The 26,632-nt window shown below is 38.0% G+C and overlaps 1 protein-coding gene across 2 annotated transcripts in view; it reads right to left on the bottom strand.

Annotated features, from left to right (window-relative positions):
* The window catches only part of LOC149239407 (uncharacterized), a 130,558-nt gene extending 119,105 nt beyond the window's left edge, over positions 1–11,453 (bottom strand). The window contains exon 1 of one of the 2 annotated variants that reach the window (XM_089373406.1): positions 11,166–11,453. The gene's annotated coding sequence lies outside the window, so the exon portion shown is untranslated. The remainder of the gene's footprint in view (positions 1–11,165) is intronic. The other variant, XM_089373405.1, reaches the window with a different exon arrangement.
* Positions 11,454–26,632: the final 15,179 nt, after the last annotated feature.

The raw sequence follows: 26,632 nt of genomic DNA, 5'->3' as shown, positions 1-26,632 counted from the left end.
AGTGCCCTCAGAAGAAGAAGGGCAAAGAAGAGAAGTCTGACTCAAAGGTTGCTCCAGCGCAAGCTGACGAAGAGGACGATGATGATTGCGCCATGAGTGCTCATGCACCTCTAGAAAAGAAGTGGGGCAATATATAACTATAGTTGAAGCTACAATGAAGTAAGGGGAAGGATCCTTGAGGTGCCCAAACTCTTGGATCACATACGGCTACAGGAGCCCTTAATGACAGTAGCAGAATGATGGGAGTCAGTTGGTGCGAGGGATGATGGAGAAACAGTGGCAGAGCTAGAGTGCCAAAGTCTGAAGCAGTGCAGTGGAGTGTTGTAGCAGTGCGGAAGGGACAGAGCAGACACAACAACAACAAAGTAGCATCAGAGGGTCAGCACAGATTAGTAGCAAAGGTAGCTTCAGCGTCAAGGGGCATCCAGACTGACCAGCATGTCAGCTTTTGGGTGGCTTTTCAGTTGCTTACTTCTCAGCAACTGAGTTGCAGTGCAGCAATTAGCAGTGGCAGTGCTATGGGCAGCATGATGCAGCATATTGAGAGGGAGTTGCAGTACAGATGCAGCAGTGACAATGGCAATGTCATGAGCAGCAGTACAGATTACAACAGCGCAGTGGATGAAGGGCAGCAGGCCGAGCATCAGCAAGGTAGAGGACCGATGTCGTGAATCAGTGTGATACTTCGTTGGGAAGTATTGCTAGAGCATATTCTTCACTAAGAGGGAGTGTTGTGTTTTGGGTAGCATCGAATGTGCTCTAGCTCCAAAATTTTGTGGAGGGCCTAGAACACATGAGATCTCCAAGACCCAGAATCGTTTGGAGAAATTCCACCTGGAGTGCATGTTATTCAAATGATTAATTATTTTTAATGGTGTTTAAGGTAAAACTTAGGAAATTAAAATAATTAAAGTGAATTAATGTAAATATGGGTGAGAAGCTTCTAATTGACGAGGATCAAGTCTAATTTAATCTTAGACGTTGATTAGAGATTAGATCACATCCGTTGATTTCTCAACAGGAAAAGTATAAAGAAAGGCTTGGGGTCAGTTAGAGAACACACACACACAGAGCAGCACTTGAGCTAGTTAGAAATTCTTGAGCATGGTTTGCTGAGAATTTCGAAGTAAGTTTCTAGTGCAGAGAGGCGCAGTTCGGCAAAGGGACTTCAATCCAAGGTTGAGAATACATAGCAGAGAGGCAAAGCAACACCAAGGAGAGACAGCGCAGCTCCAAAAAGGGTAACACAGAGGCTGGACAACTGACGCAGTCACTTAGAGACAGTGTTGGGGTTTCTATGAGGCAGATCAGGCAGCAGTTCAGCAAATCAATTTCTAAGCTGGGAAGGCTCACTGGGAGGGTGACACATCTTCTAGAGGAGGTGACGCAGCTCCAGCGCAGAGCTGGGAGCAGCCATCACTGCACAATACTGGGGACAGTGCAACCACCTGTGGGGTCTGTTCATCCAGTCGCTGAATCCACCAAAATATATGTCTCTGGATATAGGTACTTTTGTCAGGTTTATTCTCTGTTGGGTGAGCCAGATTTGGCACCCTAGTTGTATTCAGAAATCTGCTTAATAATAAAACCCTCATATCTGTTGCACCGGTTTTCCCACATTGGGTTTTTCCAGGGACGTTTAGTCCAAAAATAAGTGTGTCCTTTGTGTGGTTGTCTCATTTAGTTTTCAGTACTTGATCTGTATATTGGTGTAGACTGTAGTGTATTTGCATTAATATTTTCTGAATAATTCTGAAAATAACTTGTTAAACTGAAGAACACTTAGGTAATGCAAATCAGTTTCCTACAGTAGGATTTCTGGTTTGTTAGATTCAGAAATTTCACAATCCGAGATTTCCATAGCAGAAGGCAATAGCAAAGCAGATCTGCACATTCCAAGAAGGAGTGCATGTAGCAAAGCACAAAGTCGAGCAAGGAAGGCAAGAGATTCCTATTTATTTTCCCAGATTTGAGTTTTGCAAAAATTGGCCTCAATAGGACTTCGAGATTAGGCCAGGCTTGAAGGAGCCGCTAACTATTGCATCTAGAAAGCCAAAATGACTTTCTTGCTAGATGAGTATGGTCTAAAGACATATGCAGAGAGAGTTATAACCATACCTATAGATCAACAACAACTAGAGAACTGCAATAAGGAGATGGCCAAGGTGAAGAGGATGATCCTCGATGGAGTTCGAGATCATTTAGTTCTGCATCTAGCTGGCAAGAATACTGCCAAAGAAATGTGGGATGTTGTCGCTACGCTTTTCTAGAATCCTTCCAAGAACTGGAAGATGTTCTTGAAAGAGAAGTTGAGGACCACCAAGATGCAGAAGGGTGAAGGAGTCACTCCTTATCTCACTAGAATTCAAAATGTTTGAGATGAGCTTGCAATAGTTGGAGAGACACCTCACTAGAGTGAGTCAGTGCGTACAACTCTCAACGGTTTCACCGAGGAGTGGGCAACTTTTGTCCAAGGTATCACTGGATGGGATCGGTTGTGGAGCGATTTCACTCAGGAAGAGATGAGGCTTTCTCTTGTTGAAACTTGAGATATTAGCAGTAGCAGTAGCAAAGGACCAAAGAGTGCGAAAGATGAGGAGAATGTAGCCCTTGCATCTGAAGGGAAGGCAAAGAAAGATCGCAGTCAGGGATAAAGCTCAAAGGGAGAAGAAAAGAAGAAAAAACATTTGTCCAAGATCAAGTGCTTCAAATGTGGTGAGTTTGGTCACTATAATACCCAATGTCCCAGGAAGAAGAAGGACAAGAAGGAGAAGCAAGAGCAAGCAACAACTTCGGCAAAGATCGAAAATTTTCCAACAAGTTAGAGGGAAAATTCGCCTTGTATGCAGATATACCTCCAGAGAAGTGGGGTGATCTTGAGCTATAGTCCCCAAAGTTGCAGAGATGCGGGCAGGATCCATGGAGGATAGCATCAGACAGATGTTCCCTCACGGATGGGCCCACAGTTTTCAGTAGCAGGTGGATCAATGTCAGCATGGCGCAATTAGATCTTGAGGGACAATTGCAAAACTAGTTGCAATCAGTTATTGAGAGGCACAGAACTAGTTAGAGCGCAAACAGACTCAGAGACAATTGCAGAGGCTAATTGCAGTTAGAGACTCAAGAGACAATTGCAGAGCCAGTACAAGGACACAGTGGATTCGGAGTTTAGTTCTCAGTTGCAGTAGTTGCAGAAGCATGAGATTAGTGGCAACGCAGAGTAGTGTTGGCAGCAGTATAGTACAGTGTCAGTAGCAGCACAAATATAGTATGGTTCAACTACAAGGTTGGCAGATGAATCAGAGTATGCGCAATAGCTTGGTGGGCAGTGACAGGTTGTCATAGTTGTCAGACATCAACAATGTGAGGAAGATGTTATTGGACAGGTGTTCTAGTCGCAACTTGTGTCAGAGAGGCTAAGAACATGAGCTCTTCAAAACCTAGAAAAAGTTTCGCGAGATAAGCTTGCGAAATGCCTTAATTAAATTAATTAACCATCATTTAAATTTTTCCTAAGTCTAACTTAGGAGAACTAGTTAATTATTCACTATTAATTAAGGAAATGTGAGAATTCTCTAGAAACTCACACGAATTGAGTTTGAGATGATATAAGTCATTGATGAGGATCTAATCATGGTTGTTGGTTCACCAACGAGAAATTATACGAGCAAGACCATGGAGATGGACAAGACACAACGAGTGAGAGGGAGATCTAGGCAGATTGAATTTCCCAGAGAGCAGAGATTCAGTGTTGGGAAGAATTCAAGCTAGAGATCGAGTAGCAAAGACTGAGGAGCAACAGCAGAGTGATTCCAGAGGATTTTCTAGTGTCGGAAGAGGTAGTAGAGAGAGGCAAAGTTATTCCACAGGAGGTTGCCTAGGGGTTTGCGCAAAGCGTCAAGGAGGCAGTTTGATTCAGCTAGAGGAGAGATCGATTCAGTAGTTGAGTGCAAGAAAAACTCTTCCAAAGAGCCAGTGAATCCTTCTCAGTGGCAGAGACAGTGAGAAGAGGCAGATTGCAGCTATTCCAGGCAATCCGAATTTCAGCCTGCGCAGTGCTTGCACAGAGGTTGACGCAAAGGCAGATTGGGAGATGATTGTGGGCCCAAATCAGGCGAGGATTACTTGTGGAGAGAGAGAAAATTCTCTCAGCTATTTTCCCAATGATTTCTCAAGAGAGGATTGCCAATTTGGCATCCAAACATTGTACTCAAATTTGTTGTTGAATAATAATAATAAAACCCTCATCTGTTGCACTGCTTTTCCCACAATAATGGTGTCAATTTTATTGTGTGCACTCTATTTTCTCAGCTCCAGTTTTATTTCCATAGTGCGTTTTATTTTTGGTGAAAACAGCAGTAGTGATTTTATTTGTTGTTTGTCATAATAACAAATAAACTGCACATAATAATATTCGGTTAGAAGAATAATTTCCAGTTGCTGCAAAAGTGAAAATTTCACAGGAGCAAGCCAATTTGATTTGTTGGAAGGAACAGAGATTACCCAGTTATTTTTCAGTGGGAAATCAAGACTCGCAATTGCGATGATAGCAGCAACGCATGGGCATCAGCAATGTGAGATCATAGCAGCACAGATTGGTTCAGCTACAACATGCAGCAGGTGAATCAGAGTAGTGATGTGATAGCTTGGTGGGGAGTGATTGTCGGAGGATTTTCTTCACAAAGATTTCCAATCTCTCAGTGGTAGAAGGGAATCGATTTTTATCTGCAGATTAGCAGTGCAAGTTACTCTAGGGAGGATGAAGTCTCTCTAGTAATGTGAGTTGACTGAGGCAGAGGGAGTTATTGGGGTATTGAGGTACTTTGCTAGTCAGATCCATCTGCAGAGGAGAAGAAGTTCCCAGTTGAATGGTTCGATGTCCAGTGGATGCTGAGTTATTTGTCCCCGTAGTGTGAGTTTGTAAATACGCAGCTGTAGAGGTTGGTTTAGGGTCTCAGAGAGAGGCCAAATTGGTTTGAAGGGGTCGAGTAGCTTCCAGGAGATCAGATCAGCTAGCAAAATTAAAGGAATAAATTTACCAGAGGTTTGCTAATTTATGGCAACCAGTTGTATCACAGATGTTAGACACCAGCAACATAGATTAGTTCCGTTATGGCATGTTCCCACAAATCAGTAGGTTGCAAATATTCTCACAAAGGCCTTGGGTAAGGCAAAGTTTTTCTACTTCATGGATAAGTTGAGAGTAATGGAGAACACCTTCCTCGCTAAGAGGGAGTGTTAGTTTTTGGTAGCAGCAGACAGGTGCTCTAGTCTCTATGGTGTCTAAGAGGCTAAGGAATACAAGATCTCCAAAACCCAAAAAATATTTCGCAAGAAAAGCCTTATAAATACCTCAATTAGATTAATAGACCAATAATTAAATATTTCCTAAGTCTAACTTAGGAAAAATAGTTAATTAAATAAGATTAATTGAGGGAAATCGATTTTACTCTAGAGACTTCCGAAAAAGTGAGTTGATGGAGTCAAGTTGATCTTAGCCATTGACTAAGATGTGATCATCATCGTCAGTTGTCCAACAGAAGATTATAAGAGCAAGTTGATAGGGGTTGGAGAAGATACACATGAGACACAAGGCAATTCGACTTACCCAGTTGCAATGATTCAGCGAGGGTGCAGTTGAAGCAGAGGGAGACATTGACGAAGGGGTTTCAACAGAGATTTGGGAGAAGGATTTCGGAGAAGATTTCCTCAGATTTTCCAGTGTCCCAGTGATAGGAAGAGGAGGTCAAATTTATCTGCAAAGGTGGTCGAATTAGCTAGTGCGGATAGCCAGTTAGCCACTTTGAGTTGCCCAGAGGAGCTCGTTTCAATTTGTCAATGTTGAATCTATCACCCAAAGACAGAGCGAGTGGGTCAAACGAGTTAGTGGAGTCAGAACAACTTGCAGGGAGGCATTCCCAGAGGCTATGTGAATTATCCCCGAGCTACAGTGCGCATTTTTGGCAGGTTGCACAAGTGCCAAGGAGAAGTGCGACTGCTTTGGGAGAGGCCGAGTTGGTTTACAGAGGAGACTTTTGTTGATTTTCTTAGTGCAATTAGGGTTAGCACAATATTTCTAAAATTCTGATAATTACTTTTGATGTAGATCTTCTTTTAACTTATTCCAATATATCATTCAGCAAATATACTTCAGAAACTCAACCATAAAGAACAGTGGAACAGTAGAGATCACAAAACACAAAAGAAGACAAGATTTACCCTAAGAAAACCCACAAGGGGGAAAAACCCAGGAACCTTTTTCAATAGAGAAATTCTTCTCGTTCAATGAGAGACACAGTTAGACCTATGGTCAAACCTGGCCTTCTCCTCCAAGTCAAGTCACCCAATCTAATCTTGCACTTCGCTTTGCTTGTCTGACACAGAATTTCGGCCCTCCCACAATAGCCAATTGCCCCAGAAATTTCAACCCTGCAACAGTTGCCTCAGTAACCCAAAAATTTCGGCCCCCTGCAATAGTGGCCCCAAAAAAAATGCGAACCATGGATAGAGAGACTTATCCACACATGCGAGTTGCAAGAGAGAGAGAGAAGGGAGAGATTTTGTCCTTCTTTTCGTCCTATTTTGCCCTTCTTGTCCTTCGCTAGCTTCCCAAAAATTGTCTTGTGTGAGTGAGATCGAATGCCCAAATGGAGGAGGTCGAGTTGCCTTTATATAGTTGTTTGTCTTGGGTGAATGGAGGTGTCTCTTGGCCAGGGCCAACTTGACTTGGGGGGAAGCCAACTTGTCACTTTTGGAGCCAAATTTTACATTTCATAAATTCAAATTTTCATCTTTAAAATGTTGCAATGGGACTTTGACTCAAAATCATTTTTCCTTTGACTCAAGCATTTATAAATATGCTTTACATTGATAAATACAATTACATCAGGTGACCAAATGTACATGATGAAGACCGACCATAGTTGTAAATTCAACAACTTTGAGTCTCCAAATTATTTTGCCAATGGTGATTATTATTTGTCGGAGCTTTGCCAGTATCAGGCAAGCACATTATTGTACTCTTAAATCGCTGAAGAATTATTAATAATAAAGCCCTTATTTGCTGCACTGGTTTTCTCTTCGAGGTTTTTCCAAGGACTATTGTCCAAAAATATTGGTGGCAGAATTATTGTGTGTGTGTGCATTATTTTCTCAGTTCCAATATTTTATTTTCCGCATCGTTTTATTTGTGAAGAATTGTAGTAGTGAATTTATCGTTATTTGCCATAAAGTAATTTACAGAAGACAAATAAAGTGCATAAGTTAAGAGATAAATATCCAATTACTACATTCATGGAAATTTCACAATTGGCACCAAAGTCTTGGCCACCACTCATGTGTATTATTCTTCTTCCTAGGCACTGTCAACTAAAACTTATCAAAGGCTTGAGAAACTACTGAAATTCTCTATGTAGTCTAATTTTGAAGGTAAAGATGGTTTTCGTAGAGTCAATTGGAAGCTTTGTTGTCCTTCACTAGGCTAGGAGAGATGTGATTCAAAACCTCTATGCAAACCCTAGTCCTCTGCACTGCATTGATAATTCAGGTCTTCAAAAGGATGGAGGCCTAGAGAGTGCTCTTGGGGAATTGCATCCACCAATGTTCCCCTTATGAAAAGAAGTTGTGGGCAAGTTTGAACCTTCAAATGCTCATTCTCACCTTGACAAAGGTCACAATGAAAGGTACATTTGTGGTGCAACACATATGGAAGTCTTGGGAAGCTATCAACGCTTTTCCAACCTAGAAAGGACATGCATTTTGCTTGAACATGAAGTTCAATAAGCATTTCCTTGGGTGGTCATCCAATCTTCAACATGATGAGAAGTTCTTAGCCAAGTCACCTTTGTTCTCAACCATCAAATTCTATAGAAAAGGAATCAACATTGTCCTTAACCTTTTTTATTCTATCACAAAGGATTAGGTATCATGGTCGGAGCTCGAGGAGAAGTTCATGTTGAATAACACTAATAAATTAGTCCTTCATCGTGTCAGGGATCTTATTCCAGACTCCTTGTTCTTCAAGTTTGGCATTCAGCCTCTACCCAAACGGTGAGGAGATTGGAATTGGAATTTTTCCAAAGCCTTTAAAATGTATAAGCCATATGATGGCTGTCATTGGCTGCCTAACAAACCCAATTTTGGCCAGCAACTAAATAAGCTATGGAGGCTTAAATCTAAACAATTGACTTGCCTCTACAGACTTTAAACTCTATTGGAAACCTTTGCTGAGCCTAAGAAAGCTTTCTTTGGCCGCTTCTCATCCTGGGAGGCCTGGCTGTTAGCTATTGACTAATTCGAATTCGGTAACATCGTCAGAGCTCAAGGAGAGGTTCATGTTGAATAACACTAATAAATTAGTCCTTCATCATGTCACGGAATTTATTCCAGACTCCTTGTTATTCAAGTTTGGCATTCAGCCTCCAGCCAAATGGTGCGGAGATTGGGCTTGGAATTTTTCCAAAGCCTTTAAAATGTATAAGCCATATGATGGGTATCATTGGCTGCCTGACAAACCCAATTTGTACATGTAACTAAAATAGTTATGGAGGCTTAAATCTAAATAATTGACTTGCCTCTACAGACTTTAAACTCTATGGAAAACCTTTGCCGAGCCTAAGAAAGCTTTCTTCGCCCACCACTCATCCTGGGAGGCCCGGCTGCAAGCCATCGACTAGTTCATCCCACCTCAAATGTTTTTTTTGCAGTTGGCTCGACTATCTTCAACATTTTTGGTTTTGTGCCTTTGCTCTGTCGAAATGGCAATGGGCATCTTCTTTTTGTGTCAATTTGTTACCCTCCCCCATTATACCTATAACGTAGCCTTCTTTGGGGACAAGCTTCCCTAGACCATGGATGTTCATATCACATGGTATCTATTAAGAACCCAGTATTTAATTTGAAAAAAAAATGAAGTTATATTTAATTAGACCCTTGTTGAAATGGCTTTTTTGTGGGATGACAGAGTTGCAGCTTGTGTTAATCAATCAATGCAGATTACAGAGCAGGCCCAAAAGGTGAAAATATATGTGGCCCCTTTGCATCAGCATCAAATCCTCGATTCCTAGGGAGTGTGCCATACAGTATGAGCCGAGTGCCCTCTAGATGCCTTTCCTGCTCCAACTAACCGACCCAACAGTGAAGAAGCAAAGGGAGCATTGTCATAGTTGGCCACGTAGTCCTCCACCATGGATATTGCATGATAGAGTCCCTACAGTCCCTTTGGTGATCCCAGATGGCAACAAGCAGCAGGGCAATGATGGCTGAGAATCGGATGTCCCGGAGCCTGGGCAATAGAACAAGAGGTGGGGAGACCCACCAACGAATTACAATGATGATCTGTCCACCTCGGGCCTTATTCTGACCCCATCTTAATCTTTTTCGTTGTTGATCATGGTCATGCTAGCTTTATGGCCCATTCATTTTGGGCCGTTAATCTTGTTAAGGAAAGCCAATTTGCAGACTTAAATGGCATTTGTCTTTTGCTAGTGCCCATGATCTATGTTTTTTAAAAAAAGCCATAATTGTACATAGGGATTTTATAAATAGTAAAAAGGAAGCATTTTTTGGAAAAACAAACTTGGCCACTGGGCATGATAGACTTTCATACTTTCGCTAGTTTGCTATGAAATATTTATAAGTCTCCTGCAGTTGTCAAATAAAGCCAAAGTTTGGGGGATTGTTGGCTAAAAACTGATTTTATGACTTGGATGAGGCTTAAGAGTTCTTAAAAGAATAATGCATTATTAGAATACACATATGGAACTTGGAAGCCATCGTAGCTATCATGCTATTTAATTAATGAAAAATATGCATTTAGATTCTGACCGTAACTAGAATCTGTGTGTCATTTTTCTGTAAACTCCTTTTTACAGCAGTGATTGATTAAGTCCAAAAGTATCGACCAAATTGAGGAATTTCATTCCAAGAGCTACTTCATAGCATGAAATCTTCCATATGCTTTCACCGTCAATTTTTCTTTTTTTAATCCCAGAGGAATCCAGCAGCAGACACATAGCTACCAGTAAATATCTGGGTCTACGACTTGTCCTCCTCTCCTTAAACCGCGTCGGGGATTTAACCTTGGATCTTTCAGTTTTATAGAGACTCGCATTATTTTAATCACCAATTGAGCTGCCCATGGGACCTTTCACCATCAATTTTTATTATAAGAAATGTAATAAAATTAAAGAAAGAAGGCCTAAAGCAGAACCAGCATCAGATGAGATGCTCCATCTAATATCAAATTTGATCACCAATTGAGCTGCCCCTGGGACCTTTCACCATCAATTTTTATTATAAGAAATGTAATAAAATTAAAGAAAGGAAGGCCTAAAGCAGAACCAGCATCAGATGAGATGCTCCATCTAATATCAAGTTCATCATCAGAGTACAGCAAGAAACAGCGTGACTATAACAATTAGTAACATATAGATAGATATACGACTTGGGTTTGCCACAAGAATCTGGATTGCAAATATCAACCAAACCAAGCACACCAATTTACAATATTTATCACTCACTTGCACCTTTCAGAATTCCAATGGACAAAATTCCACGGTTGCTAAGAAGAAGAAATTCTAAAAGCAAAGCCAGGTCCAGCATTGCAAGTTGTCGATCCAATTAATCTCTCTGTAAAGCTTTTCTGCTTCTGATCTTTGTTGAATTCCAAGTTTATGCCAACGACCAAGGTGTCATTTTTTCGTCTTCTATTTATGGCTTATTTTCGCCTATTCAAGCCTCCTACGTTTATTGGGCCACAAGGCGACAAATAAGATGTCTTCTATGCCCTGATACGTAACTCATTAATTTTATCTACTTGAAGCTGGAACTCGAACTCGAGGCCTTCTATCTCTGGAAATGTTTCTTTAACCCGAAGGCCAATGTGGGAAAGGAATAATGGACCGTGTCCTGAATTCAATTTTGCTCAAGGAAGAAAGGGGTTCCAATAGAATGCTATGTGCTGTAAAAATGCCCTGCACTTAACGTGTATGTCATGAATATAACTACCAAACTAAAATCTTTCGATGCTTGCTAAAAAAATCACTCGTTAAAAATACTAGTTTCTGTGAATACATTAAAAATTTAGCATTCCAGTTTTGAAATTCTAATTCAATTATAGTCCATTGGCTGCCATTGCAGAATTTAAAGAAAACGGATGCACTGACCTATTTTTCGCAGCGAAAGGAGCGTCTTGGCGAGAGCAATTTTCAGGTGAGAAAAATGTGGGTTGTCTCAGGTTAAATTGTGCTCTCGACGGACGGTGGTGGCATCAAATCCGAATGTCCGGGAGGAGGGTTTTCGAATATTCTGTGCTTGTCCAAATAAAACATATACCACGACACTAAATGAGCTAAAAAACAGGGAGCAGCACATCTAACATACTTCGAAATTCCTTCTGCTTGAAGTCAACCAACGGTGCGTATAATAATTTGAAATGGTTTCGTGTGCTTGTGCTTGTGCTTCACCATCTATGGTTTTGTTTGTTCTATCGAAACTCTTAGACTCGTGCCTAACTCAATTCTGGTAAACTCTCAGCCATCATAACCACGTTTTTATATTGAGTGAGTGATAAGCAACGTTCATTATAACAGCAAAATGCAGTAATCTACCTTCCTTATGTTTTGGTTTTTCTTTATTTTTCAATTAAAATGTAATATTAATGTATTTAAAAAACAAATGTACATCGAGGTTATTTTTAGAGCCATGATTTTTATTGTTCAATTAAGGACTAATTCTCATCAACTCCATTGTAAGGGGCTCGAAAAGTCCAAAAGAAATGTGGGAGGAAAGAGTATGTATTTTTTGTTCTTCCAGAAAAGTGGAAATAGAAAAGCATTTCATTTTAGAATGTGAGGCTTTCAAAGAAAACATGAAAAGTTATGCAGATATTATGGCAGCTAACTCTTGGGATAATCCATTTAGCGAAGGCTTGTCCAGAAGCTAGCGTTTATTGTGAGGCTTAACGGGAAAAGGGCCGAATACATCAACGGAGTTGTTTTTAGTGCGACTTTTTGGAGATTCCGGTGACGGAATCCGACGGAAAAAATTGAGGTTAAATCTTGATTTGTATTATTTAAAATGGTTTTTCAACTGCATATTTGGATTCAGCACCCTGAAAAACCCCTAGGACGCTTTGATTGTGCAGAAATTAGTTATCGAACTTGCGATTTCAATAAATTGCTGCCGGATTTTGACCAGAAAATCCCACCAGAAAAGCTTCCAAAAAGTCTCTTTAAAGACAACTGCTACATCAACCAAATAAAGACGCAATTTGTCCCATAAACTATCTTTAACTTTATATACATTAAAATAATTTTATTTCTTTCTTTCTATATTTTAAAGAAATAAAAACCATATTTTTATTAAAATAAATAAATAAATAAATAAAATTATATCACCAAAATATAATAAAAAATTACAATTTCATCACCAAATTTTAATTAAAAAATATAACCATAACATAATTAAACTTAACAAATATTGGTTTGTATTGATAATAAGAAGTATTAGACATGAATTCAAACACTCTATGTACCCTCAACAAGTAACCTAGAGAAAATAAAAAGAAATTGCTTGTTGGATATGGTTAGCGTAAAACATAAACCAAAAATATGGACTTCTAAAAATTGGCTTGAATTTCTTAAATTATAAAATATTAATATTTTTCATTTGAAAAAGGTATTTTTTATTTTTTAAATATTTATTAATTTAAAATTAGATATTTGTTAATATAATTAAAAGTAATTAATGTTATATATTTTAGTGATATTTTTTAATTATATATTTTTAATTCATTTTTAAATATTGTTTTAATTTTATTTCATTTTGTAATTAATTATTATTTTTAAATAATATTATTTAAAAAAAAAAAAAATTGAAAATATATACATTTAAATCTAATATTAATAAATAAATAAAAATAATATATATATATATAATAAAAACATGTCAATTTTCAAATACTTTAGGATGAATCGTACCTCGAAAAGCCTCTGCCAAACAAAAAAAAATTGTTATGTGATTTCTATCAAAAGACTTTTTGTAATTTATTATGGATCACATAAGCTAATTTCCTTTAAACAATGACCTCCATAAAGGGCTGTCTCTTTCCAGTTTTGTTATCTGTGGCATCATTGGACAAGCGGGCTAAAAAGATGTGGTTCATGGTTTATTTTCCTGGTTCAGTTCTTCCAGTTTTGTTATTTGTGCCAATTTTGGACAAGCGGGCTATATAGTTGTGCTTCATGGCTTTTTCCTGGTGGGGTCACTGGTCGATAGATCTATCTGTCTTTTGTTAACAAGCAATAGTGGGGGGCTTTTTCATAAAGCTCTTTCATCAGTCTTATGTTTTTCTATGTTTTCAGTCACAGGTGTTGTGAACTATCTGTCTATTGTTACTCAGCAATTTGTGGGGGTTTCTTCATAGCTCTTTCATCTGGTTTATGTACAAAAGACTTTTTATATTTTCTTAATATAAATCTATCCTGGTTTTTTTCTTCTGAAAAAAAAACCAAAAAAATCAAAATAGACTAGAGTATATATTGAAAAAACATTCCTATAACTACAACTACCTAACATTAATATTTATTATTTATGTAAATATCAAAGTCCAAAACATTATAAATATAATAATTAAGTAATAATTTAAGAGAGGATTTAACATTTTAGTCTAGCTCCAATAGTTAGTGTGACCATTGCTAAGTACTTTGTTGATTGGGAGTTCACAGGGTCAATTCTCCTCAACCCCCTTAGGGTTAGGCCTTGCTAGTTTGGCTAAATTTTCATAGTTATTCATTTTGTGGAGAATTTTTGAATGAAACTGTGTAGGGGAGCTAAATTTTCATAATTATTTATTTTGTGGAGAATTTTCGAATGAAACTATGTAGGGGATTTTTAATATGTCTGAAGTTTTGGGTGGGAACTCCACCCATCATCAATGACTAGAAAAATGATAACAAACAAGTATTGAAGAGCTTTTAGTAAAGAAGAATACCAAGTAGACATTAGAGAATTAATAATAAAAAAATCATAGTTATTCATTTTGTGGAGAATTTCTGAATGAAACTATGTAGGGGATTTTTAATCTGTCTGAAGTTTTGGGCGGAAACTCCATCATCAATGACTAGAAAAATGATAACAAACAAGTGTTGAAGAGATTTTAATAAAGAAGAAACCAAGTAGCCATTAAAGAATTAATAATAACAAATACAATAAAATAGGAAATCAAGCACAAAAATTAAGTAAATAAAATAAAATAAAGGAAAATTTGGGGGTTTTGGGTGGGAACTCCACCCATCATCAAAGACTAGAAAAATGATAACAAACAAGTGTTGAAGAGCTTTTAATAAAGAAGAATACCAAGTAGCCATTAAAGAAATAATAATAAGAAATAGAAAACAAATAAATAAAATAGGAAATTGAGCACAAAAATTAAATAAATAAAAATAAAATAAGGGAGAATTTGGATTAAAGGAGCTCAAGGACCGAAAGAGTCAAATTAGGGAAAGGACCAATATTAAATTAATAAATTAGGGGAGCAAGGGAAATGACCTATATTAAATTAATAAATTAGGGGAGCAAAATGAAAAATTAAATTTAATATATGTGTGTGTGTGTGTGAAGGGGGATGGTAGATATGATAAGAAATTATCCAATTAAATGAGATCATAAATGGTTAAAAATTAGGGATAAGAAGGACAAAATGAGGATAGAAAGGAAAGTAGGAATGGAGAAAAGAGGGGGAGGAAGAACAAATTAATTGGTGCATAGATGGATAACCGATTTTCATGATTGGCTTAGCTTATCGTTGTCTTCCATATTGAAATTGTTGGAGTGTTTCTTCATCTCGATCTCAAGAGCTTCCCTAATGATTTGAGAGTTGTAAAAAAGGAAAGAAGCTATGATTTTGGATTGATCAGAGCATTTATTAATCTCTTATGCTTATCTTTTATTTTAATCTATCAATTTCAATCTCTTGTTCTCTTATCCTTTTAATCTTTTCCTCTTTCACACACACACACAATTATAATTATAATTATAATCATATCCATTTTCTTACTTTTCCTAGCTTATTTATTGTCACCCTTTATTAATTTAATATTAGCCTTTTCCCTAATTTGACTCTCTTGATTCTTGAGCTCTTTTAATCTTTATCCTTCTAACCCCAAATTCTCCATTAATTTATTTTATTTATTTAATTAAGTTTTGTGCTTGATTTTCTATTTTAATTATATTTTATTTATTTGTTCTCTATTTCCTATTAAATCTTTTGGCTTTATCCCTTAACCTTATTCTTTTAATGACTACTTTGATTAATTTATTATTAATTTTTTAACCGCTACTTGGTATTCTTCTCTATTAAAGGCTCCTTAGCACCCGTTTGTTATCATTTTGTTTTCTGGTCCCTGATGATGGGTGGAGTGTCCACCCACATTGGATGGATTAAAAATCCTCTACACAGTTTCATCCGAAAATTCTCCACAAAAAAAGTAACCAGCCTAGATCCATCTTAACTTCGGATCTTCCAAGTGCTAAGAGGGATCAAATCTCTTAAGATTCAAACCTCTTTTAGAGTGAAAGAGATTTAATCTCTCTCGATGCTTGGTAGATCTGGAGTTAAGATGAATCTAGGCTTGTAGAAATATATATATATATATATATATATATATATATGAAGACCATGGGAAAAACCATGGGTTATCAAAACCTAGAGCCCAAAAACTACCAATGGTAAATTGACTATTTTACTTCATTTTTATTTTAATTATTACTTTTATTCTTTAATTTAATTTATTTTTATTTTTATTTTTATGTAATTTGACGAAGTCAAAATGTTTATAGGACATGCTGTTGAAAAATGTAGCAAGAAATTCTCAATTTCATTTTGCCTTGATTAAATGGAGAAAATTCAAATTTCCATACCAGCAATCAACTTGGATGCAGTTAGCTTGTGTGACATGGCTTATGTCAACCATTTTATTTAGTAAATTCGAGTTGGATGAGTTAGAGTTCAGTTAAGCATGTGTGATTGCTAATTTGTATCAATCAAGGTCATCTATCTCAAGTTGTTTTCAATTAAACTAGTTCCAACTATTGGAGGAACTAATGGAAGGTCAGTTGTGCAGTGGGACTTCAATCAAACTCAGTGATCATCCAGTTAATTGATCAATCAACCCAAAATATCTAGTGCATGCAGAGAATTCGAGTCCCCCAGTTGTGGTGGATATTCCAAGACAACGTAACATCAGTTATAGATTAGCCTTGAGATAACAAGTATTGCATGTAGTCAGATGATCAACCTTGGGAATTGCGCAATCCATTTTGGAGAAATTCCCAAATAATAGGGGCATAATTTCTCAAGGAATTGCGCAAGGAAATGGGGCTCAAGCAGAGGCAAAAATTAATTAAGCCTAGGTTAGAGCTTCTCAATGAGCAGAGAGTAGGTTATTCACTTGCAGGTTGTGCTCAGTTGAGCAAAGGAATTGTAATACATCTCTATTCATCAAATTAATGCAAGCAGGCATTAGGGTTTTTAGCAGATTACTTTCCCCTGCAAAAAATAATGTGTGCATGTGTGTTATTTCTCATTGCAAATTTGTGATTGATGTTCTAAATTGTGAATTGAATTCTACATAGCAGTAGAGTAGGTTTGTGTCTCGTGATTTTGATTAAAACTTCATGAGAAATTGAAAATCTACACCATAATTTCTACATGGTATCAGAGTAGGAATCACATTAGAGCAAGAATTTCGAAGTTGTTTCTCTGGAAGTTCGAATTTGCAGTTCAGTGTAGCAGGATATCTTTAGGGTTGAGAAGATGACCTTCAACGGGTTGAGGCTATAGTATGCCTTGGAAGGTACGTCTAATTTCATCGCATAGAAGGATCACATGGAAGCGGTATTGAATGACAATGGATTGCTAGAATACATCAAGAGAGATGTTGCAAAACTGTTGGGTCCCTATAATACTAGTGATTACCCCATTACTATTGTAGTTATACCCCTTATTTATATTGTTGTGCCCCTATTACCCCCATATTGTTATTTCTGTGCCCCATAGAATCCCTCTATTGTTATTTTTGTGGCTTTATATTATTATTGTTAGGTCGGCTGGATTATATTGTGACTCCTTAGACTCCTATATATAGAAAGGAGGTTTTGTCATTTGTATCATCCAAGAATTGTTCATTTATGTAATGTAAAGGAGGTTGCCCCCTCGAAGAGGCTGAATTCTAAGGCGTTGATCTATCTTTTCTATCTTTTCTTGAGCTGGTTTCATAACATTTGGTATCAGAGCTTTGGATTCTAGGGTTTCGCTGCTCCAAACAGGTCATCGTGGCATTTTCGCTATAACTTTTTTTCTGTGACGTTTCAGAAGTCGCAAAAAAAAACCCATTTGAGAAGAAATCGCGCTGAACCTTGGGTCCAAATTTCAGAGCTTTTCGCGCGATATTTGCGGAGATATGATCTGAGGAAGTTGGTCTTTTTGCAGACTCCTGAATTACATTCAAAACAGGTGACCTGGGGAAAATCGTCATAACTTTCTCTCTGGGAATCGGATTGAAATTTCGTAAGAAGGTACAGAAAGAGGACGGACTGTAGTTTCTTGTATATGTTTTCAGAACCAAAGGTCGAAAAGTGACACGTGGCACTTCGTACAAGTTCGCTCTACTGAAAGTCTATAATCAGGTCACTTGGGAGATTGTGCATAACTCTTTCTTGGAGAATCCAATTTGGATCAGACTAGTGGCATTGGAAAGAGGACACAGAGAGCTACTACAGGTCACAAATTCAGAACTAGATGATTGGAAAGTACAGAGATACATCAGAGGCAATATCAAGCTCATACAAAGTGAAAAAAGGTGTGTAGATTTTTTTTAAATTTTTGCTTAAGCTTGGTTTGAAAATTTATTTTGAAGGAATTCAAAGGGCATAGTAGAGCATTATTATCGGTAACTGATGCCCCGAGGAAAGAAAATGCAAACACCTAGTAAGGAACCTGAAAGCTCTAGCATGACTCATGAAGAAGAGGAAGAAATGCTACATGATATATCAAAATTACAAGAACAAGTGCAACAAATGTCACGCTCACAAAAGCTAACAGAAGCTAAGATAAATGGCGTGGAAGCTAAGATGAATGGCATGGAAGCTAAGATGGACAATTTTAAGATAGATTTGAACACAAATTTGAAGACAGGCATGGCAAATTTGAAGACAGATTTGACAAATTTTCTACAAGAAATACTTACTAATGGTGAAAAGGTAGTAAAGGAAACTCATGATGAGAACAAAAGAAATGTTAATCATGATTCCATAGATCTAATGTTGGATCGAAGAATCACCATATTCCAAAAATCGATATGAGGAAGTTTGATGGCAAGGATCCCGCCACATGGATATTACAGATGGAGCAATTCTTCGATCTCAATAATGTGCAAAACACACAAAAGGTACGTATGGCAACTTTATATTTGGAACCAAATCAGTTTGTATGGTATCAATGGCTTTGTTCTCGTAAACAATTTATCACTTGGGCAATTTTTACGGAAGAATTGATAGCACATTATGAGGATACAAAAAGCAACACTTTTTTTAGCCAATTGATAAGTCTCAAACAAAAGGGTTCAATAATGGAGCACATTGAGGAGTTCCAAAAATTGAACATAAGGGTAAAAGATATTCCAGAGGAGCATAGGATTGATGTGTTCATAGGGTCTTTAAAGGATAATATCCAACATGATGTTCGCCTTTGGGAACCTGATTCATTAGAGAAGGCATTCAGGTTAGCAAGAAAAATGGAAAGCAAAATTATGGCAACTAGGAAGCATACCACTCACAACTATAAAGACGGAAGTGTTGTTGCCCCTAGTCTTCCACAACCTACAAGGTTGACACCACAACAATTGGAAGAAAAAAGAGCAAAAGGGCTTTGTTACAATTGTGATAGCAAATACACAAAAGGTCATAAGTGTGCTGAGAAGAAATTATTCTACATAGATTGTGAAGAGGAAGAAGAAAAGGAGCAAGAAAGGTCAAAAGAAGAGGATATACTCCAGGAACAAAGCCTAGATGAAGAACAAATAAATCCGACCATATCTTGTAATGCATTGGCGGGAATTACCACTCCTCAAACCATCAAGATAGAAGGACAAATCAAGAAGAAAAAGGTAATAGTGTTGATTGATTCAGGAAGCACCCACAATTTTATTCATTGTAGGGTAGCAAAAGAATTGAATTGCTTCCTATATCCAGCACCAGAGTGTCAAGTGATGATTGCAAATGGAGGAACAATAAATTGCTCTGGAAAGTGCCATAATATCAAGCTATCCATGGGAGAATATGTATTGACTAGCCCAATGCTTTCCATTCCAATGGGAGGTGCTGATGTTGTACTAGGAGTCCAATGGCTACAATCCTTGGGTACAATAGCTTTTAATTTTCAAGAACTTTTCATCAAATTTTCTACGGAAGGAAAGGAAGTTGAATTAAGGGGTATTGCAGGGAAACCAGGAAAGATAATCAGCTCTAATGGCATGACAAAGCTTCTAAAAAAGGAGCAAAGAGGTGTAATTGCACAATTATGTTCGCTAGATGTTTCCACATTGGAATCATCTATTTCTCCAGATCTCCAAAAAGTCCTGGACAATCATTCCAAGGTATTTGAGACTCCCAAAGGTCTCCCACCTATGCGTGATCATGATCATGCTATTCATCTGATTCCAGGAAGTGTTCCTCCAAACATCAGGCCGTACAGATATCCCTATGTCCAAAAAAGTGAAATTGAACGTATGGTTGCAGAAATGCTAGAGGCTGGTATAATTCAACCGAGTCAAAGTTCTTTCTCAGCTCCAGTAGTATTGGTGCACAAGAAGGATGGATCATGGCGCATGTGTCCGGATTATAGGGAGCTCAACAAGCTCACTATTAAAGATAAGTTCCCCATTCCTGTCATTGATGAATTACTGGATGAATTGCATGGATCAATTTACTTCACCAAGTTGGATCTTCGTTCGGGATATCATCAAATCAGAATGAAGATTGAAGACATTCCGAAAACGGCATTTAGAACTCATGAGGGTCATTATGAATTTTTGGTCATGCCTTTTGGCCTTACCAATGCACCTTCAACATTTCAAGGTTTGATGAATTCAATTTTCAAACCATTCCTTAGAAAATTTGTGTTAGTATTTTTTGATGATATACTAATCTACAGCAAGTCTTGGAAGGATCATGTTGAACATGTTGACAGGGTGCTACAACTATTGGAGGAGAAACAATTATATGCAAAAAGATCCAAATGTTTCTTTGGAGTCCAGGAGGTGGAATATTTGGGTCATATTGTATCTCATGAAGGAGTTAAGGTAGACCCTAGCAAAATTAAAGCCATTAAGGAATGGAAAATCCCCACATCCATAAAGCATCTGCGAGGATTTCTTGGGTTGACAGGGTATTATCGCAAGTTTGTTAAGAATTATGGGAGAATAGCAGCACCTCTAACAACATTATTGAAGAAAGATTCATTTTCATGGACTCCGGAAGCAACAAAGGCCTTTGAACATCTTAAAGAGGCAATGTGCCAAGCACCGGTCTTAGCTACACCGGACTTCACAAAAACCTTTATTGTGGAATGTGATGCTTCAGGAAATGGAATTGGTGCTGTTCTAATGCAAGATGAAAGACCCATTGCTTTTGAAAGTCGTCCAATCAAGGGAAAGTTTTTAAGCAAAGCTATTTATGAGAAGGAAATGTTGGCAATACTCCATGCACTTAAGAAATGGCGACCCTACCTAATGGGAAGACACTTCAAGGTAAAAACGGATCATGATAGCCTTAAATACTTTTTAGAACAAAGATTATCCTCTGAAGAGCAACAAAAGTGGGTCACAAAGATGTTGGGTTATGACTTTGAAATCATCTACAAAAAAGGGAAGCAAAATGTGGTGGCAGATGCACTCTCAAGAAAGGATGAGGATGTGGAAGCATTGTTGTGTGCCATTTCTATTATCCAACCAGATTGGATAAACGAAGCAAGGGAGGAATGGAAGAATGACGAAGAAGTGTGGGCACTTATTCGAAAGCTACAACAAGATTCCAGTACTTCTGATACATTTAGCTGGCAAAATGATTCGTTATGGTACAAAGATCGCTTATACCTCTGTAAGAATTCCCAGCTAAAACAAAAGATTCTTATGGAATTGCACACTTCTCCCTTAGGAGGGCACTCAGGATTTTTAAAAACTTACCACAGGGTTAAGAAGGAATTTTTTTGGGATGGCCTTAAATCAGATATTCAAAAGTTTGTGGCGGAATGTTTGGTTTGCCAACAAAATAAAGTTGAAACAATTAAGACACCGGGTCTATTACAACCTTTATCCATTCCAAGCCAACGTTGGGAGGAGGTTTCAATGGATTTTATCACAGGTTTACCCAAGTCTGAGGGAAAGAGTGTCATCATGGTGGTAGTTGACAGACTTACCAAGTATGCACACTTTTGTGCATTATCACATCCATTTAAAGCCAGTACAGTTTCTACTGCATTTATGGAAACAGTTCAAAAGCTACATGGAAACCCAAAGATTATTGTAAGTGACAGAGATCCCATTTTCACTGGAAATTTTTGGACAGAATTATTTTCTTGTCTTGGTACTCAGTTAGCTCATAGCTCATCTTATCATCCTCAATCTGATGGGCAAACTGAGATAGTAAACAAATGTTTGGAAGGATATCTTCGTTGCTTTGTATCTGATAAACAGACACAATGGGTCAAATGGTTGCCTCTGGCTGAATGGTGGTATAACACTTCCTTCCATACAGCAACAAAAATGACCCCATTTATGGCACTTTATGGGTATCAACCACCATCCATCACATCATATTTAAGAGAAAATTCTAAGGTTCAGGCAGTGGAACATCACATCGAACATCAACAACAAGTCCTCCAACTCTTAAAGGATAACCTCGTGTTGGCACAAAATAGAATGAAACAACAGGCAGATCAACATCGCAGTGAAAGAAGTTTTGATGTAGGTGATTGGGTATTCCTACGGCTACAACCATATAAGCAAATGTCCCTAAAGCAAGCTAAGAAGGATAATAAATTATCACCAAAGTATTATGGTCCGTACAAGGTGTTGCAAAAGATTGGTACTATGGCATACAAATTGGAGCTTCCTGCAGCTTCTCGATTGCACCCAGTTTTCCATGTTTCATGTTTAAAGAAGGTTATAGGCGACAAGCTCCCAGTTCAAACAATATTGCCAGAACTTGACGAGGAAGGAAAAATTATATTGGAACCGGAAGCAGTCACAGAAACAAGAACTCGACAGCTACGAAATCGATCAATTTCAGAGTATCTTATCAAGTGGAAGAACTTATCCGCTGAAGATTCCACATGGGAGGATGAGAATTTTATGCAGAAGTATCCAGAACTACTCAAGCGTTGAGGACAACACTTTTTTGAAGGAGAGGGGCATGTTGGGTCCCTATAATACTAGTGATTACCCCATTACTATTGTAGTTATACCCCTTATTTATATTGTTGTGCCCCTATTACCCCCATATTGTTATTTCTGTGCCCCATAGAATCCCTCTATTGTTATTTTTGTGGCTTTATATTATTATTGTTAGGTCGGCTGGATTATATTGTGACTCCTTAGACTCCTATATATAGAAAGGAGGTTTTGTCATTTGTATCATCGAAGAATTGTTCATTTATGTAATGTAAAGGAGGTTGCCCCCTCGAAGAGGCTGAATTCTAAGGCGTTGATCTATCTTTTCTATCTTTTCTTGAGCTGGTTTCATAACAAAAACCAACGAAATCTAATGTCCAGAACATTGCTTAGTGGAAGAAAGATGTAGCCAAAGTGAGGATAATAATATTGGAGGGAGTATGGGACCACATTGTCACCAATCTCCATGGGAAAGAAACTCCTTATGCAATGTGGCAAGCACTGATAGATCCGTTCTAGAATAGTAGTGACCACAGGAAGTTGGCACTCAAGGATAAACTTAGAAATATCAAGATGTAGAAGAATGACACTATTCTGTAGTATCTTGCAGGAGTTCATGTTACTATTTTAGATGATGATTTGGTAAGCCTAGCCCTTCTAGGCCTTCCCAAAAGCTGGCATAGCTACCAAGATTCGGTGAACGGGAGGGAGAAATTACCGAATTGGGAACACTTATGGTCTGATTTAGTACAGGAGGAAATAAGGTGGAATACCAGAGATGGAACTTCATCCAAGGGTGAGGATGAAGAAAACTTTGCATTGGTTGGAAAGGGAAAGAAGGGAAAAGGGAAGAAATCTCAAACCAAACCAGAATCCAGCCAAGGGGGAAAGAAGAAAGATTTGTCAAAAATTAAATGCTTCCATTGTCATGAATTTGGGCACTATGCCATGAAGTGTCCACACAAAAATGCATGCAAGAAGACCTTAAGAGGATCAACAGGTGAAGCCTTGGCTTCACAATTCAAGCTTGACTTTAACCTTATCACATGCATGGGAAGCATAGTGATGGGGAGTGTGTGGTACTTGGACTCAGGTGCATCATTCCACATGACATGGTGTGGAGAGTTTTTAAGTGACCTAGAGGAGAAAGATTTGCAAATTCACATTGAGCTAGGGGATGACGGAAGGTACATCGTGACCTGGGTTAGTACAGTCACCTTTCAGAGGGAGTCAGGCTCCCCTCTTAGACTCAAGGATGTCATGTTCGTTTCGGGCCTAAAGAAAAATCTCATCTCTATTGTAGTTTTGGAAGATCGTGGTTATGATGTGATCTTTAGCAAAGGAAAAGTATTCCTGAGACACATAGCCACAGGATAGGTGAAGCAAAGCAGGGTCGTGATTGCTGGGAATAATACTAAGAGGTGGGGTGAATCAATATTTACAAATCACTAACCTTTTCATTTCCATAATCAGATTTATATACACTACTTCAGTGAAGGAAACAACGCAACCATCGTATATCCAGTGAACTTATGATTCAGTTAATTCATCATATATTGATCTTTAATCAGTACATCAACACTTTATTAAACATTAAACAGTAACCATGTGCAGTAATAACAGAATAAACCATCACACATAAGCAACACACATGAACACTAATATTTAAGGTGGAAACCCAATGCGGGAGAAAAACCACCTACTGTTGTTGTCTTTGTCTTCTCTTAATATAAAGAATAATCTATTTACAATCTTGTATTGGTGCAAACTCATACCAATATGCAGGCACCCACCTGCAAAAGGCTACAACCTTCTCTCATTCTCCAACTTCTACTGGAAGGGAGCTACAACTCCCTAGCTCTTGTACTAGCCGATATGTTTACTAGTACGTAGGCGTCGGCCTATAGAAGGCTACAACCTTCACTCATTCTCCAGCTGCTACTGGAAGGGAGCTCCAACCCTCTGATCAAATCACCAGCCACTACTGGCAGGAAGCTTCGACTTCCTTACTGAAGGTTCCAACCCTCAGTGTCTTCCAGGGACCACGTTTCATAAAATTTCATACTAGATACTCCAGTAATATTCTGAACATCTACTGTCAATTTATAGAGATCCAGATAGTTAGTAGCAAAGATAACCCTTCTCAATTAATCAATCAATCAATTAGACACAAACTCCTTATGCATTCAGTTTTACTTTCAGATCTAAGAAGACTTCATTGACAGACAACAGTAAAAAAGTAGCCCTGATCAGATAGATCAGGCATCTCTGAACAACAGGATTTTCTTTTGCATACGCTACTTGGAAGTGTTGAACCAGCGTGTATACACGCCTTCACTAAGGTGAACCAACGTACAGATCTGTAGATAAAAGCTTATAACTTCGCAGTTATTCCAGTCTTCATATATACCCATATCATAACATTTAAAGCACAAAACATTTGTTAGCACTCAAATCTAGCCTATCCATTATTAGATCTCATAATGATAAGTCATTATGATTCTGATCCATCATTGGATCTCATCCATCATCAATCACTCATATGCATACTTAGTCCAGATCAAGCAAAGCATCAGATACCCATAACATGCATATTTTCTTTTGATCTAACACTTCATAAGATATTCATTACTTGTCCACTTAGTCCTTTAATCTTCTCCTCCTTATATAGTTTTAGCCTTTCTAAATACCTTGGACCAAAAAAAAACTTAGAACTTGTGGTATTCTTAGATGGGATCAAATAGTCGTTACTCCACTCAATATTGTGGGCTAATACCATGGTATTGACCCTTGGTATTCTTTAATCTTGAATTTCCTTGATTTTCCAACCTATATGCGATTTTCCTCTTGTGAAAGTGTGTGCATACGTATACACTCTTTTTGTTCTGTTAACCCGCATGTATATGCTGCTTTGTCAAAGTGAACCTGCATATACATCTTAAACTACCTGAGAACATCCTTTTTCTACAACTTCTTGATTTTGATCTGTAGTCCTTTGTTCCTTCATTCTATTCTTTTGTACCATTACTTTGTTCCCTCTGAATAGACCTGTTATAATGTGATTTTCCATTGTTCATTACTTCTGAACTGATTCCTTTGAACTACCCTTCATTTTGTCACATCTGTAAACACAATTGCCATGCCTTCTTTCACATCTGATATCTCTCCTGTATATTCATCTAGTTACCATATACAAGTGAGTTGTTCTGCTACAAGTGGGTTGCCATCAAGTACAACACATGTACCAGAATGCCAACAACGATTTCGGTGAACTTTAGCACAAAAGACTTTTCCATTTGCATCATGGTGCCTTGAAGATTATGTAGCAAATAACCATTGGCCTCCCCAAAGGAGCACTTGAGCAGCAGGATGTATGCAAAGGATGTACCTTGGGTAAGTACAACAAATCCACATTCCATGATTGGGACAACAAAGCACATTCAGTCTTGGAAAGGATCCACTCTAATGTCTGTGGACCTTTCTTGACAACCTCCACTGCTAGACACAAATATTTTGTCATTTTTATTGATGACTTCTCAAGGAAGTGTTGGATCTTCTTCATGCAGAAGAAAGATGAGACATTATCCAAGTTCATATAATTCAAGGCGCTGGTTGAGAAAGAAACCAGTAAGAATGTGAAAGATCTCAAGAACGATAATGGAGGTGAGTACGTGTGGAATGAATTTAAAAATTTATGCGTGAAAGAAGGCACTCAATGAGAGTTGATAGCACCCCACAACCCACAGCAGAATGGGGTGATTAAGAGAAATAATCGTAGCATTGTGGGAGTAGCGAGGGCGATGTTGCATGACCAAGGCCTACCTCTGTATTTGTGGGTTGAGGCATGCAACACAATAGTCTATTTGAAGAATCAGAGTCCTCATCGGATTCTGGGCATAATTACACCGGAGGATGATTTCTCCGGGAGAAAGTTGGATGTGTCGCACTTCAAGATTTTTGGAGCCTTTGTTTATTTCCATGTATCCAAAGAATCAAGGAAGAAGCTTGAGCCAACAGCAGAATTGAGCGTATTTGTGGGTTACACAGAAACTCCCCACAACTACCATGTGTACTTGTCATCCCTCAGAATGACAGTTGTGCGAAGGGATGTAAAATATGACAAGGAGAAATCCATGCGGCGCTCTCTTGAGAGGGAGCTTCAAATCCCACCAGAAGAGGAGCTT

The sequence above is a fragment of the Pinus tabuliformis genome, chromosome 8, assembly GCF_031772625.1.
Source record: "Pinus tabuliformis cultivar Carrire ecotype Pingquan chromosome 8, CPIR1, whole genome shotgun sequence".
Classification (NCBI taxonomy): domain Eukaryota; kingdom Viridiplantae; phylum Streptophyta; class Pinopsida; order Pinales; family Pinaceae; genus Pinus; species Pinus tabuliformis.
The sequence above is the reverse complement of the archived record's forward strand: the minus strand, read 5'-3'. Positions and strand labels throughout refer to the sequence as shown.